At 55.3% G+C, this 11617-nt stretch overlaps 1 protein-coding gene across 2 annotated transcripts in view; it reads right to left on the reverse strand.

The window, feature by feature from the left end:
* Window positions 1–11572, reverse strand: part of TFEB (transcription factor EB) — a 46326-nt gene extending 34754 nt beyond the window's left edge. Inside the window, exon 1 of one of the 2 annotated variants that reach the window (XM_074332904.1) lies at window positions 11302–11572. The gene's annotated coding sequence lies outside the window, so the exon portion shown is untranslated. Of the gene's footprint in view, window positions 1–269; window positions 462–11301 lie in introns of those variants that run through there. The other variant, XM_074332906.1, reaches the window with a different exon arrangement.
* Between the last annotated feature and the right edge of the window lie 45 nt (window positions 11573–11617).

Here is an 11617-nt window from a genome sequence, read left to right on the forward strand (position 1 = left end):
CTTCCCGGGGTCTCCAGACACCCAGGTCATAATCTTACTGTCGCCCACCTTGGAATGGACCCCGATTCCAAGCACAGTCCTCGGAAGCTCAGGGAAGACTGAGCCACCACACAATTTTCGCTTGTGAGAAAACGCTCTTGCTACACATGCGATTTCAAAGGTTTCTCAGCCCCCAGAATTCTTCTCTAACAGCCTGTCAAAGACACTTGACATCTCACTCATGCTTCTTTCTGGTAGCTAAGGGATTCCTGTCTTTGATAGGTAAATACCTCTTGACAAGAAAGGCTGCCAATCATTCAGCTGTTGTCAGTCATCTACATCTCAGGATGGATGAGTTTACTAGGCACTTCCGCGAGAGTACGTTTCTGGAAGGGACAGCTAGTAGAGGGAAGACTGCGCAGGCCGTGGCTCCTGGAGGAGGCAGGCGGTGACGCTGAGGTGAGGTGTGTCCAGACGGGGAGGCTGGAGACCCAGGGAGCATTGACCCTGACACTGTAAGGACACAGAGGGAGAGCAGGAGCCGGCGTGGGTATGCAGAGCCCTCAAACCTGACCTCTGGCTCCCACCCCTCACTGCCCAGACTTGCAACGGGGCCTCAGATAAGGAGTATGATAAGTACCTCTTATCACCCCTACAACCTTGGACTCCCACCCAGCTAAGGACAAAGTCAGAAATGGTTTTGCCTGGGCCCCAGGGCTCCCCGGAGAGCCCTTATTATTTCTGCAGCCCTCATCAAAAGGCTGGGGCCCTCAGGGCAGTTCCCCCACAGCTCTTTGAGGCCTAGCTAGCAGGAACCAGGGCTGAGGCTCATGGCCCGTCTATCACCTGATGCCTCCAGCTCAGTGGACAGGGAGCACAGAGAAAGCCCTCCCACCCCTGGAACAGACTGCAGGCCCCTTCCCTGGGATGCTCCCAAAATACCGACACAGCCACCCTCTCCCCAGTCTGGCAACAGCCCCACGAAAGGGAAGGGACAGCCACCCTTGCCACTCTCATTTCCAAATGAAGAGACCAAAGCTCAAAGCATTTAGGCCATGCATCGAGTTCATGGCAAATCTGTTTCCTGGCTCTTTTCCTAGAGCAGTTTCTCAGCCTCTACAAAACTGACACCTGGCACAACACACTTCTTTGTCATGGAGGCTTGTCCCGAGCATGGTAGGGTATGTAGCAGCATCTCCGGCTTCCACCCCCTAGATGCCAGTAGCATTCCCTGAGTTGCGACAACCAAAAATATCATCAGACTGCTAAATGTCTCCTGGGACACAAAATCGCCCCTGGTCGAGAACGACTGCCCTGGAAGCCCCTGAGCAGTGAGCGCCTGCCAATTTGAAGTTGAAGGGTATCTGCTGGGGGCACTAGCCCTACAGCCTCCCTCCTCCTGTACCAGATGTACCCGGCGGGAGGGCGGGAGGCGCTAGTGAGTACTCGGTGGGCTCAGTACCTCTGGGCAGAGATGGCCCCACTGGTGGGCACTGCCACTTGGGGGTCTCCTCCGAAGACCACCCTCCCACCCCAAGCTAGAAACCAGCCCCTTCCCTGGCACTCACTATTACAACAGTCTTTCAACTATTTTGATCACACGCTCCTCTGAGTAAAAATGTTTGCGCACCCCCAGTGCACGCTCCTTTTCTTATACATTGCTTATAAATACCAATGCACGGATATATCATGCATGTCAGCAAGCATGTACAAAAATCGTTCTATACACAGGAAGGGAAAGCTAAATTACACCCATGATAAGGTACTGTTACACACTCACCAGCACGACAGAAATTAAACAGTCTGCCCATACCAAGTGCTGGAGAGGATGTGGAACAACAGGAATTCAGGTGCCATGTACAATCACTTAGCACAGTATTTCCTAAAGTTGAAATATGCCTTGCATACCCTGTGCTCTAGCAATTTCACTCTGGGTAATATACACTCTGGAGAGAGGCATGCGCCCATGCAGTAGGAAGCACGTACAAAGATGTCCTTTTGGTATTGTTCATAGTAGTCGCCAAATAAAGGAAAGCAACGCAAATGTTCACAAGCAGTGGGATGGATGCAAACAGAACGACGAGTTCACACGGTGGAATACCACACAGCAATGAACATGGACACACCATAGCTACACACAACAACATAGATGAATCTCACAAGTGGACTGTTGAGTAGAAAACACATGCCATAAGAACACGTTCAGTGGCGTTCCAGCTGTATTAAGTTCAAAATCAGGCAACCTGCTCCTAAAGGCTACATACATGGGTGGTTGCGTGATAAAGAAACACGGGGAAATGATTATTAGGAAGGTGAGGATAGCAGTTACCTCTGGGCGAGGGGGCACACGAGCTCACTGTGGAATGCAGGGGACAGTCTGTTTCTTCATTGGGTTGTGCTTATCTGGGCTCTCACTTCCATAATTATTTATTACAGTATACATGTTTACTCTTTTCAGCAATTATGCTCTTTTCAGCCATTACGCAATATTTCACAATAAAAGGGGGTAGAAAAGGATGAGATCGAAATAAATAGAAGCTCTAATATTTTCTTCTCACACCAGGCTTTGAAAATTAAGCCAAAACTATAATTAGGTCAAACAAACTGGTGAAAACCTATGGTTAGTCACAGGTCTGGAGTATCCAATGATACTTGGGGCAGTCTGTGGAGGGGGTCCCCCAGCTGGCCCAGGCTACTGGCTGCCCCTCAGCCCACAGGAGCTGGGGACCACAGCCCCTCACATCTCCGACCCTCCCCAAGGCGCCCTGAGCTGCCCACGGGCAGGGAGCTGCCTCAGGCTGGGCACCCTCCCACCCACCCCACCCTGCCCTGGGCCATACCTCTGGACCCCTCAGAGGCTCATGTGGGCAGGTACCCTCTGAACACACCAAAAGGAGAGAGGCAGAAAAAAGAAAATACGGAAAGCGGGGGACAGAGAGCAGGGGAGAGAGAGCAAGACATACACGCATCCATGTTCCAGATGCAGTGGAAGTAAAAGGAGGGTCAGAGGGATTGGTGGGGGTGAGGGAGGGGGAAGAAAGAGGAGGTGGGGGCACAGCAGATTCACACGGCCCCAGGGTCCAGGCCCAAGCCTTGGGGCTCAGCAACAGGCAGCTCCAAAGAGTTCTTAGCTGTTGGGCCCAATTTAGCACCACACCCTCCACGGCCCCGGGCTTCCAAGTGGCAGCTAGGTGGCTCAGGTGGCCTCCCTGTGGCCTCCTCTCACACTCAGCAGTCTCTAGTCCTCACGGAAAGATCTGCCCCAGGCCTGCAGACGTGACCCCCAGGAGGCGGTAGAGCTGGGGGGCCCAAGAGGGTAGGAAGGGCTGAGCCAAAGTCGCTGTGCTGGCCGGACCCCTTTTGTAAAAACTCTCCAAACCAAGAAAGAATGCGCTTCAGAGTGACGGGTCCGGCGTGGACGCGTTTACGTTCATTTAGGACGCTTTTCCGTCCTATCTTACATCACTCCGCCTTTCTCTGTTCTCGGTGGTTACTGAAATTCCCTGCGAGGCTGTCAGCTTTGAGGGGCAGTGGTGTCCTTCTTCCCATCCCCCTGCTGGGCTGGCTCTGTGCTAGGCACCCAGGAGGTGCTCAGTTCATCCATGGGGTGCTGGCGTGGCGCCTCCACACTCCCTTTGGATAACGTGGGGGCAACACCAGCTGGCCCCACAGTCCCAATCCACCCACAGCAAAGCCAGCCAGCGTCGCACTGGCTGGGCAGCTGAGAGAGCACCTGGCTAGAGCCAGGAGGGGACGAGAGGCGGCAGGGGGTGGACAGTATAGTGTGTCACTCGGCACCCCTCAGGGACCGCGGGGGACTGAGGCAGGTGCTGTCCCAGAGAACCAATTATAAACAAGGCAGAGGACAGGCTGTGACTTCCCTTGGCAAACAGGAGAAAACAAACCGAGCCCCACCCCACAGACCCACTGGTAGAATTCAGGAGGGTGGGGGGAGGGCGGGTGGGGTGTTGGCAAACCCTCTGCGGGAAGGGACAGACTGTGAGCCTCACGAGGAGCAAGGCTGGGCCTGCATCAGTGGGGGGCGGGGCCAGGGAGCTCCTCCTTGTGGAGCTGTGTACAAGCCCTGAGTATGAGATGGCGAAGCTGATACCCAGCCTACCGCAGGGCAGAGACCACGGTATAGCATCTGTTGTGTCCTCATTTCCGGGCACGTGGTGGGGAGCTCAAATCACGCTCACTCCCTCACTCATTCTGCAAAGATGACTGAGCATCTACTATATACCAGGGGTGCCAAAACAACGTATATAAGTGGACACTTTGTTTAACGTTGCTCAAGCAGTGGTTCGCTGTCGTCAGACCTGTCTGGACGCTGATGGTAACAACTTTGAGCACCTCTTGTAATTGCAGACGTCAAATGTGACTTGTATTCATCTTTTATTATCGGTATATATTATTACAATTTTAGTACAGTTTTCCTTTCTTACAATGTCTTTCTTATACATTTTTTGTCACCCTCTGTACAAGCCTCTCTTCTAGGTACTGGGGATATTCCAGCCAACAAAACAGACCCAAACCCTATGCCCAGGGTGCTGACGTTCAAGCATTCCATTCATCTGTTGACTGATGGCTCCAAAGCCAAGCTCATCCTGCCTCCCCTGGCAGGGCTAAAGTGTCGCCATCACTTCTTCTCACCTCCCACCAGCCTCGGCCCCAGCTCCCCCAGCTTCTAAGGAAGTCTCTACCCCCACCGCCCAGGGTGGAGCCCCAGGGTCACCCTGTCCTCAAGGCCCAGGACCTCCTAGAAGGTGATGGAGACACCCTACCTCCAGCAGTGACCCCCACCGCCACCTCCACTCTGAAAGGAGAAGGGAATCACTGCTTTTTGTGCTTTTTAGCATTTTTATTATTAACAAGAAATACAGTTCAAACGGTGATCCACTACTTGCCCTCCACAAGGTGGGAAAGTAAAATAACATGATGGGTCTTTTTACAGCCTCACTGCAACAAGGTGGGGGGCCACTTTGGGCACCTCCCCCTATTCCAATAATGCTACTCTGGCTCCAGGCACTTCTGCAGGAGCTTTAGTCCTGTTTCACGTACCTATGACTCTCAGGGCCAGTGCTGACCCTCGTCCGCCTCATCCCACTCTGAACAAACAGCAAATCTTTCCTGAGCATTTGTCCCAGAAGGTGGGGCCCAGACCACAAGGCTGGACAGTGGTCAGTGTAACAGGAGGCAGGGGCAGAGAGCCAGGCTGGGGAAGGAAGGGCTGACTAGACATAGTGGGGCCTGGGGAAGCAACAGAGGGTCTCAGAGTGGTCCCTGCCCCTGGGGACCTGGCTTTGAAAAGGAGACAGGCCTGAGAAGCAATCGGAGACCCAGGAGACAGAAAGCTCTTACTTGGGTAGCTGCAAAACTATGGGTTCTGTGCGGTCTAGGGACCAGCATTAGCATCCCCTGAGAAATGGTCAGAAATGTAAATCTGATACCTAGGATTCCAGACCCACTGAATCAGAAGCCGTGGGGGTGAGGCCCCGGAAAGCTGCGTTTTAACAGTTTCTCCAGGGGATCCCGATGCCCACTCAAATGTGAGAACCAAGTCCTTAGACACCGGGCATCAGAATCATGTGAGGGATTTTTTTTTTTTTTTAATATTGATGCCTAGGCCCCTCCCCCAAGACTCAGAGGCAATGGTATTTTTAAAGAGCTCCCAGGCGGTCATAATATCTAGCCAGAGCTGCAGTCAGAACAGCCCCCTGGGTCTCCTGGGAAGGTGTGCCTTGATGGACAAAGGATTGGGTTATAAGGAGGGGAGGAGGCGAGGGGATGCCAGGAGAAGGGACGAGCATGAACAGGACTGGGAGAGGGAAATATGGACCGTGTGCTTCTGGCGAGTTTGTTGGGATTCCTGGATAATCCCCATGGCCCCACATTTTACTTTGGGACCTCCTCTGTGTGGAGAAGCGCCAACAAGGAGGCTTTGCCCAAGGAAGCTGGACAGGGGAGGGGACGACCAGACCTCAGTTCTCCTCTTTCTTATGCCCATGTTTAAGAGCCAGGAAAGAAAACAGGTGATGGCTGCCCTGTGCTTCTGCCCCTCTGGGCGGCCCTCAGTTCTCACCCACTGCCCCACCCCCACCCCCCACAGCAAAGCATTTCCTGGGGGCATATTAAGTCCCAGATCCTGCTCTATCACTAGGAGGGTTGTTCTGCCTTCAGTGACATCGCAGCCAAGGGGATCTGTGCAGAATGGAGGAGCAGGCAGCAGGAGCGCAGGGGAGAGCCACGGGTCAGGAGTGGATAGTAAGTGACCAGGCCAGATGCCACCCAAGGAATCCCAAGGGACAGGCAAGGCCGGGATGGTGGAGAGGCTGCAGGCATTGCCAACTCCTCTATGCTATTCTGTTAACCGTGGAGACTAGGCTGGGTGTGTTATCACAGGGAGTGGGGGGACCGTGGCCAAGGAATCTGCAAAGCCCCTTGTAAGGCATCGCATTTGCAGATGTTAACCGAGGGGCCCCAGGGTGTGGGGGAGCCTGTTTCCAGCCCATAGGTCTTTATTTCTTCTCTAAGCCTCTATTTCCTCACTGGAAATGAGGAATAAAGAAGTAAATGAGTTATGAGAGTTGATGATGATAATGAACACTTGTTGAGTATGGCACAATTCTGAGTCCCGTACGTGCAGCACGCACTGACACACTTAGCCCTCACTATAGCATAAATCACTACGTAGGTGCTACTGGAAGCCGGGCTTTTTAGATGTGGAAACAGAGGGGCAATGAGGTGAAGCAGCTTGCCCACACAGCTAGTAAGTGGCAGAGCTGGGATTCCAGGCCAGGACGCCTTGCCCTGGAGTCCATGCTTTCAATACCCCCCCTGCTAGGTTACACGTAGCCCAGGGCCCATTACATGGGGGCTGTGGCTATGTCCCAAGAGAAACTGGCTGGATGCTCCAGCAGGGGCAGTCTTTAGCGAAAGCTCTACGGAGTAGACTTCAGCAGTCCCCCGTCTCCCCCCACACCCCACTTCCCTTCCTTTCCGAAGCCTCTCCTTTCTGGTGCCTTTGCCAGAGATCTGTAGGAGGTTTGCATTGGAGGGGATCCCACAGATGATCTAGGTTCACAGATGGAAACTGAGGCTGAGAGGAGCTTGGACCTGCCCCAGCTACATAGCCTCTCAGAGGCGACATGGGAAGTCCTGTGTTCTTCTCATGGCTTTCGCTGCCATCTCAGTTTCCCCCAATAGTTCTCAAAGCCTTTTCTCCACATCTGATTTAACCATGTACGAGTATAACGCGCACTTTTTTGCCCAGATTTGTGAGGGGAAAATAAGGGTGCGCATTATACGTGGGTAGTACTAATTCCTATCTGTATAAATGTTTTTGATCCTTTTATTTATGCTTATGAGTTAAAAGTGTAACTCTAGAAACCAATAGTGATATCCGAATGCAAAATAATACCCTGGAATGGGAGCATCGGTTTTGTTGAACTTATGAACTTGCAATAATGAAATTCTTGGCCTTCTAGGATGCGTAAACGTCATAAAGTTGTTACCAGTACATAAAATTTCTTGTACCTTGTACCAGTTCTTGTGTTTTGTGATTATTTGTTACATAAAATTTCTCTTACCGTAATATGTCAAAAACTAAACACTAAAATTCCTTTATACTACAGAAAACAAGTACCTAAATGTAAACAAATAGAAATTTGAATTAAAAAGTTGAAATGAAAGATTTTTTTTCCCCCTGATAGTTTGGGCCTAAGACGTAGGTGCGCGTTATACATGGGAGCATGTTATACACACCAACATACGGTTAAACAAGTGACTACTCAGGGCTTCACCCTAAGTTAACCTTTGTGGTTTCCAAGGAGACCCAGGAAGTCTGGTCTGAACCTATCTCCTCCCCAGGCCAGTCAAGAGAGCCCTCAGCAAGGGTCCTTTGATCACCTGTGACAGCAGCTCAGGGGGGCAGCCGGGAGATACATGCAGTCCCGGGGCAGAGGCCTCAGCATGTTCTCACCCCTGCTCACAGCAGACCGGGATGCGGAAAAGAAGGTTCCCAGACAACTGCACCCCCACCTTGTAAGACAGAACTCCTGGGAAACTCGGAAGTGGTCTTTAGGGACTGAGAACATGGGTTTTGGAGTCATTTGGGCCTGGGTTAGAGTCCCTACCCCTTTCAGGCTGTGTGACTTCAAACAACTCGCTTAACTTCTCTGAATCAGTATGATGAAAATAATAATTCCTACCTCATTCTAAAGAGTAAACAGACAGTAAATGTTGGCAACTATTGTTTATAACTAAGTTTTATTATAACATTGTTCTACTATAGCATAGAGAATAGATGAACATTCTATTAATATAATACTGAGTTATTGTTATACTCTCAGAGACACACATATACACAATTCATCTATACACACACTAACTAGACACCTATAATCTCCTAACTACACACACAAACTCCCATAAAATACACCCCCCCACACACTGACACCAGAGCAACACCATGGACTCACCATGAACCCGGCACTGCTGCCTTCTCAGTCCTCACGACATCCTCTGAGGTATGTGCATTTTTATTTCCCCTTTTTCAGATGAGGACACACACATTACCTACATATACCTACACTAGCTGCATCCTGGGTCGTGGACACTTCTGATGGCTCTGGAAATCCTGAGCTCCCTCCCTCTGTATCAGAGGAGGCCACCTCAATTTCCACGGTCATCTCCAGGGCAGCCCCAAGCTGGGCCCCAAGTGCTGACTGCCCTCCATCCTGAGGACAAAGGCCCAACCTGGCTTTCACGCCAGCTGTAGTTGGGGAAACCCCTGCTGCCGGCAGAGACCAAGTTGACTTTGAAAAGGAAGAGACATACAGAATCCAGGGGGTGGCTGAGCCACTCCCTGTAGGGGCAGGTGCTAAGTAACTCTATAAACTCCAGCTAATGATGCAATTACAGCCATAAACAGAGCCCCAGGAGGGATCAGAGCCAGAAGCCAGACCCTCCAAGGGCAGCTAGGCCTGAGGAGTGGGAGCCCCCTCCCACCTACTTTCCAGCAGGGGAGCCTGACTGGCAATGGAGGTGAGCACTGGGTATCCCCTCTACCTCAGGACCCTAGATGGGCTCCTGCCTGCCCTGGCCCACCTCTGACTATGAGTCACCCAGCTGTCAGCCCCCAGAAGCCCTGCTGGCTCTCCCTGGAGTTAGTGCTCACCTGAGGAGATGTCCCCTGCCCCACCCCTGCATCCCTTCCATGGGACCCAGAACTGGGAGACCTGGGTTCCCATGGGGCGGCACCTCACAGAGCTGCATTCAGGTAAAGTAACACTGCAGCTGTAACAGGCCTTGTCCCCTGTAAGCAGCATTGGCTCCTTTCCAGGAGCAGATAAACAGTCCCTCAAATGGCCCTTCATTTGCACTCTGGCTCCTGCTTTCCTGTCCCAGCAACCAGGAGGCAGGCAGAAAGAAGGTCAGCTGCTATTTTTCCCACGGCTGGGGAAACTGAGGCATCACACACGCATACCAGCAGACTACCAGGCAAGGCTCTCAAGGTGGCCCGCTCTTCCCCTTCTACTGCCTCTATGGAGGACCTTTAACTATTACTGCTCTCTTCCCCAGACCGTGGTCTCCCTGAGGACAGGATCTGGGTGGGGGCTGTCTCCCAGACTAGGCACAGAGAAGGCCTCTGAGGGAACCGGCCAAGGAGCCAAGAACTGCATTCTGGTCTGAGCGTACCCGCATCTGGCGGCCCTAGAGGAAACCAGACACCAGCCCCTTGCCCCCCTCCCCGCAATCCCAAATGCCCAAGAGTGCCAGGTCTTGGCCGGTGAAATCTCGGCAGGACGAGTGCAGGGCCCTGAGTCCACACCCCAGAGGCTTCAGGGGCGGGGATGGGGGTGGGGAGGGGAGAGGGGAGCTGCACTGGCTTTGCACCCTTCCTGCTCGATTAAGCAAGCACCCCCTTACTCAGGATGGGGGGGCGGGGTGGAGGCTGGGCGATAATTAACTGACACTTCCCCAGCAAACGTGAAGACAGAACACTGTGCTCAAGTTTACTCCAGAAACTGCTCGCGCAGAATCGTCCCCAGAACAGACAGGCGAGGGAACGATGGCTGGAGTGGACTGGGGAGGTGGCAAGGACTCCGCTGTGAGGGGGCTGGCAGGGAACCGGGAGTGGGGGAGCCCTGGGCAGTGCGGGCGCTCGCTCAGATGAGCCCCGCCCCGGGCACCCGCCCTCCCTCCCCCAGGGCGCGAGGCTGGGGTGCGCCAGGCGGCTGCGGCGCGAACCTGCTCTCGCAACCCGAAGCAGCTCCGGGCAGCCGTGCGTGAAGCCAGAACCCGGGCCCGGAGGGGGCCGAGGGGCGGGGACCGAGCTGGCATCAGCCCGCTCCCTTCCAGGAGGCAAGCGCACGCGCTGCGGCCGAATAGCTGACCAGGGTACGGGGAGTGGGGAGAAGAGGGAACGCTGACTTGGGGGGCGGGACAGCCTGGGGTTGGGCGGTGCGGACTCAGGGAATAGGGGGAAGGGGGCGTGTTTTCCGGGATTCGGGACCGAACGGTGTGTGTGTTGGAGGGAGGTCCTCGTGGGACGGGTGGATGGCTGGGAGCTCCCGGAAAAACAGAAAGAGGGGCGCGTAGAGGGTGAGCTCTGGGGGTGGGGCTCCCTAAGGTCGTGGAATAGTGCAAAGGGAAGAAAAAGACTGCGCTCGGAGATAGCAGGCGACGCGGGCAGGAGCAGCTTCTTCAAGAGACCGAGGGGGAGGAAGGGACGGGAAGGGAGGGAGGGATGGGACTTCCACCCGCCCCCCATCAGCCCAGCCCCCGGGGCGTGGCACTGCTCCGGCCCTCCCAGACCATCCCGGCAGGGCCAGGCCCTGTCGGTCTCGGCCCCCGCACACCTCCCCTACCTCCAGCGCCCTCTCCAGCGCCACCCGCCTCTGCCGCGTCGGCGGGAGAAGAAGTGGGCGCAGGGCCCACGGGTCCCTCAAACTTCCTGCAAGTTCACTCCCACGCCTCCCGCCCCTTCGACTCCCAGCTCCCGAGCCGGGAAGGCCCATGCCCGCCCCGGCCCCTCCCGCCTGGTTACATAAGGTCGCAGAGAAGCCGCCCCCGGCCCGCGCCTGAAGGGAGGGGCCGCAGGGGCTCCCAGGCTTGGCAGGCGGTGCCGCTCGCGCCATGCGCCGGGCGTCCCGGGCTAGACAGACAGCGGGGCGGGTGGCAGCGCGGCGTCCGGCTCCCCGCTCCAGCCCGCACCCCCACCCACCCACCTGTCTCCCGGACCCACCGGATAGGGGCGGGGGAGCCTGGATCAGGGATTCCCGGCCCTCCGCGTACCCCTTGCCTCCCGGCTCCGCTCACCTAGCTCTGAAGGTCAATCCGTCCGCCGCCCGCGCCCCAGGGCTCCGGCAACTTGTCTCAAGTTCAGGTGTCCGGCCCGCGAGCTGCGCCGGCCGCCCCCTCCCGAGCTCCTCCGGCTCGGCGCCACCAGAGAGGCCCGCCCCGTCCGCCTTTCCCGCTGCCGTCGGCGCCGCCGCCGCTCCCTACGTCCAGCCGGCGGCCGCCGCCTCCGCTGTCACCCAGCCCCGCGCCCGGCTCCCCGGCTCCCGCTGTCACTCCGCACCTTCCCGCCGCGCCCGGCAGAGGGCAGCACCCGCCGCCCCGCCCCGCCCCGCCC

This window comes from Rhinolophus sinicus, linkage group LG05 (genome assembly GCF_036562045.2).
Source record: "Rhinolophus sinicus isolate RSC01 linkage group LG05, ASM3656204v1, whole genome shotgun sequence".
In the NCBI taxonomy this organism is placed as follows: Eukaryota; Metazoa; Chordata; class Mammalia; order Chiroptera; family Rhinolophidae; genus Rhinolophus; species Rhinolophus sinicus.